We start from the raw sequence: 5,428 nt of genomic DNA, 5'->3' as shown, positions 1-5,428 counted from the left end.
CAAGAAGGCAGGTGGGAGAAAAGAACGCCTAGGCAAGGTACGAGGAGCAGAAAGCACCAAGAGAACATCCCGGTGCTGGGAGGGGAGCTGGAAGATGAGGCAGCGGGCCGGCAATACGCGACGAAGGCGTCGGTGCCCGCGTACTCCGACTTGACAGCCGCCACCCGCCTTCTTCGCCCTCTCCGGCCCTCCTACGCCAGCCGCCCAAGGAGACGACGGGGAGCACCCCGATGGAGAGCTTGGTGAGGATGGCCCTCGGCAAGGCGCGTGGCCGAGGGAGGGGCGACGCGGTCAGTCGAAGTCGGAGTCGGCATCCTGCCGCTCGACTTCCTTGTCGTCGCTGTCACTGTCCTCCTCGTCACTCCCGCTTGAGGAGGAATCTTCATTGTCGGAGGAGCTCTCCATGCATCACTTCAAGTGAGTTTCGAGATATCCGAAGACCTTGACGGAAAGCAAGATGCCCTCTGTTAACTTTAAGTAGAGGAAAAGCCTCGTCGTCAGGCTGTTGTTGCGTGTGAACATCTTCCATCCGCGGCGGAGGTAGACGTGAGGGGCAGGGAAGTCGATGTCGACCCGTGTGCCGCCGTTCTCGCAGCCCTTCATGTGCAACCAGAGGGTCTGGGGTGGATCGAGCTCCATCTCCTGAGCAAAGGTAGTGGGGAGACGGAGGCGGCGACGCGGTGGCCGGCGCAGCCTGATGAAGAACTCGCGGGACTGGTCCCCGACGTGGTGCTCCGTGAGCGGAGGCTTCGCTGGCGGAGGCGAGACCGATGCGTCGCCCCGTCCTCCTCTCCCCCGATCGTGATGACGACCTCGGCCTCGCCCCCTCCCCCATCCTCTCGTGGCCGGTTCCGCCGCCACGAGCTCTTGGGGAGGAGGAACACGCTGACGAGCAGCGACCCTCGCCGCCACCGTTGAAGGGCCAGCGCTTCCTCTCGCCATGGTGGATGGAAGAAAGAAGAGGAGGTGGAAGGAGACGGATGATGGAAGAATGTGGAATGCCGCCCCCTCCCCTCCTTATAAAGGGGCAGAGTCGTGGCTTGGCGGCCCCACTCGACTAATCCGGTCATCGGGGGCGCAGGGAATCAGGACCGGCCCGCTGCCCCAATCAGCAACGGCCCGATTTCCCGCCTCCACCTCCTGCCACCTGCATGAGGGATCCATGGCGAGCGAGCAACATTGTAAGGATAGGCGAAGCGGCCTCTTCCCACCCCGTGATCGTGGGGCGCGGGCGCCTTGAAGGCCACGACCCGAGTCCACCCGAGTAAATGGGCCGTGCCTCTACGCCTCCCTCCTTTTATGGGGAAGGCGCGAGCCACCTCTTTACCACGATGTGACGCATGCGTGTAGGAACCGCGCCACGCATGACCCCCACGTCACGCACGACCCTCCATGTCGCGCGTTCAACGCGGGTCGTGGGGAAGCGCAGCGGATGAGAAGTTACTACGGTAAAATCCGCCCCACCTGCCCGTGCACCGTTCTAGGCCTAACCCAACAACGCATCGCGCTTATGTATGGCCCAGACCCGGGGCTCCTGTCGGTGTACAAAAGTAGGGGCTCTCCTTTTCACCCCTTTACTTGTGCACGGGCAGTCAGAGCCACGCGTTGCGGCCACACTAAGAAGGACAGAGGAGGGAAGCCGGAGAGAAGCCGAAGCACAAGACGACAAAGGTAACGCCAAGACCAGAAGCGCGGGAGGGAAAGAGGGCGAGGTGGACTCTCTTAGCAAGATCCTTGCCGAGGCGTCCCCCCCGCAGCCTCGGCAAGAGCCTTGGCGGAACAACTTGCCCAACACTAGCAGAGCGAGCCACCCTTGAGCCCACAGGCTCTGACCCAAACAACTACATTGGAACCAAGGCTCGGGAGGCGCCTCTATGGTGGCATGCAAATCTTCGTCAAGATCATAAACACAAGACCAAACGAGGACCAGAATACGGCGACCCTCGGCAGGATCCTAGCCGGGGGAATCCACAAGACCCCCGGCAAGACCCTTGCCGGGGATGATAGCAATGCCACGGCAAGACCCTTGCCGGGCCCCCGGCAAGGCCCTTGCCGAGGGCATCAACAGGGCCACTGCCAGGCCCGCACCAGCCAAGACTCCGCCGCCGTTCGCACGTAGCTGCCAGCCCAACCAGCTGGGCAGGCACCTGCGTGGCAACATGCAGCTTCCATGCCAAATCAGCAAGCACCTGCGTGGCGGCATGCAGATCTTCATGAAGGTCTTACCATCGTGCCACCTCAGCTGCCTGCCTGCCTACATGGCGCTGCATGCATCGCTGGTCTGGGTGTGTGTCGAAGCAACGCGAAGTGGCGACGGACGGGACGGGCCTCGTTGCAGTCCCCGATAAAGCTAATGGACACCTATGTAGCGCATTTAATGTGCTTTGTCCCGTAATGTTGTGCGATAAGCTCGCGCACTGTAGGCCTTTCCACCTCCTGTGTGCCATTGTGGCAGCCCCCTTTTCCTATAAAAGGAGGCCCGAGGTGACCAGGAGAGGGATTCAACTTTTTGGAACGGCACAACCACCGTAGCTAGTTCAGAAAGCTCAAGAACACTCAATACATCCACCAAAGCAGGACTAGGGTTTTACGCATCCTCGCGGCCCGAACCTGGGTAAACGACCCGTGTGCTTGCTCCTAAACTTGCTCTTCTCATGACCCCGTGCCCGCCGACCATAGAAGGGATCCCAATGATCCCATATGTGTTGTTCTCACAGACAGTAGGATTTTCTCAGTCAACAACACAAGGTCATGCAGTCTCCTGAGATCCCCTGATAGTGCCTCCAGCAGTTTCGGTGGTAGCATCGGCTCGCCCGTGAGATGGAACATGGCCGCACCTTGCACGAGTACATGCTCTGCAGAATCCATCGTCTGGCTGCTATGTGCTCTGGCTTGTTTGGAGGCAGCTATCTTCCCCGGTCTCTTCCTCTCCTTTTTCTTAGGCACACCTTCCAGACCCTTCCTTAACCCCTGCCCCGGTGTTCCCGGGCTAAGCATTGTACGACCCCCGTCAAGTTGAGCCTATTTTGAGGCGGCATCTTCAGGCGTGTCCTGTGAGGATTTCATGAAGAGAGACTTTTTGCAATCCCTGCTACGACCTTCCTGCCCGGGCAGATCATCCATATCCTCATTAGCATGCTCATAGCCCGATTCGTCATATGGTTGACTCATCATATCTAAGTCACACTCACACACATTTGTATTGAGGAAACCCATTGGGTCGACCTCCGTCTCATCATCCATTCTCTGTTCTACAGGACTGATTACATCAGCCAGTACTATTGCACCCCCTTCATCACCTCATCCACCGCTCTTACCCGGCAGTACAGGAGCTGGTAATTGCTTAGGCGGGGTGGTGGTCTCCGCACATGCTTGTTGATGTGTGGTTATTGGTGTGCTCTCGGCTGGCTCCAGACGAATAAGATTCTTTGGCCATAGCAGCACCCAACCCTTGCAGCTTCCAATCCGCGGCGTGGTCTCGTCGTCCTCTCCCACATGTTGTACTGGAGGAGGCAAATCCTTGTGCCCCGATTTCACATTGGACAAGTTAACCCAGAAGTGCCCAGTGGGGATCGGCTGGTTGTGGAACATGGATGTCGATGTCGGCATCAGTACCATCATCGAGGCTGACCTGCAAACCTTGACATTGCAACAATCTCGTCTTAGTAGTCAGATAGCCGAGGTACTCGTGTTCACCCTCATAATCCATCTGGTCTACATCTTGGTCAGAAGGCCTAGTTTCTTCGTTGTTCGACATGTTTCCTATGATAAGTCTGCTCGTTTAATTCTGAAACTATGGAAAAAATGAGAAATGACATAAAAAGAAATCTATGTTTGCCGGAATGTCGTTTCCCAGCAACTCCCAACACTCGATATGCCTACTATCTAGCACAAATCATGCCAATATTCATGGAAAATTTCGGCATAACCTTTGCTAAAAAATGGACATATCGAGCGCCTGAAATTCACGGGAATGGAAATGAATCTACATTCCGGCGTAACATAGGCCACTCGGATCATTTACCCTGCACATAATCATCATGTCCAAATGACATGTCCAAATTCCAAATATGACATGTCCAAAACATCACATGTCCACATATCACATCTGCCCTAACTAAAACCTAAGTAAATTAACCAAAAAACCTAGCTACCAGAGAGAGGAGGAGCGGTGGGGGGCTTATAGAGGGTGCAGGCCCGACGACGACCGAGGTTGGGAGGGGTCGGGGTAGAGCGCCGGGGCCGGGGTCAGGGTCAGTCAGGGTCGGGGTCGTGGGCCGGGGCCGGAGCCGGCGCCGGGGTCGGCCACGGGGGCGAGCACAAAGGCGCGGCGAGGGCAGGGCTCCGGCGGCGCGACGGGGAGAGAGTGTGGGGATTTGGGGAAAAAGAGGCGGGATGAAGGGAGGAGTAGGGATTTTGAGGGTTAAGTGGGCATAGGAGTAGCACGTTTAGGCAAAATGTGCTATAGCTACTCCATGTAGCTATAGCGGTTTCGTGTAGAAACCGCTACTGCAATCTTGACTGGTTGTAGCTATTTTCTCACAAAAGCGCTGCTGCTATAACCAGTACCTATATAACAGTTTTCCTGTTTGTTTTCTTCTATTTTCTTTTCCTTTATTTTCTCTCACTTCTTTTCCGAGAGCAGTGAACGAAGGGAAGGCAATATATATTGCATCATTTGACGGTTAAATATGTTATACAAAATAGGAACATATATATTACATCATTGGTCCCGTGCATAATAATGGCTAAGTGTGTATACAAAATAGGAACATATATATTACATCATTTGACTGATAACATATGGTTCCTCAGCATTGACGTTTTTGTTTTTGAGCCAGCTTCTTTCCCTTCTTGTTCATTGAAGAATAATTGAGCCCCTCATTGTTACTTTGCCTTTTCCATGGAGTACGATTTTGAAAGCACAAGTGCTTCCTGGGTGGTTTTGGTAATTAATGTCAACATATCTCTTGTTGGACTAACACTTTTACCTAGTATGTTTCAGATAAGTTCAAAAATGGAGTGGCATGGACTAGAGGATGTGGAACATCTTCAAGATGCTAAGGACAAAGGATTGGCTCAAGCTTCAAGATCAAGACTCTACATTTTCTATTTTAGTGATCCAAGATCACGTTGAGTCTATAGGAAAAGCCAATACTATCAAGAGGGGATGAGGTGTTGCTTAATGGCTTGCTTGCTCAAAGTGCTTAGTGATATGCTCCAAAACCCTCAACTACCTTCCCACATCCACATCTGACCTAAACCAAAAGTCAAACTTGGCCCCACCGATTCTTTCTATCCGGAGCCACCGAGTTCAGTTAACATAGCCACTGCCAGAAACCCTAATCAGTTCGGTCTCACCGATGGGATCTCGGTCTCACCGAGATGGGATTGTAATCTCTCTGTTTCCCTTCATAACGTTTCGGTC

Source organism: Triticum aestivum, chromosome 4A, assembly GCF_018294505.1.
Source record: "Triticum aestivum cultivar Chinese Spring chromosome 4A, IWGSC CS RefSeq v2.1, whole genome shotgun sequence".
Taxonomy (NCBI): Eukaryota; Viridiplantae; Streptophyta; class Magnoliopsida; order Poales; family Poaceae; genus Triticum; species Triticum aestivum.
This window is presented reverse-complemented; position numbering follows the sequence as displayed.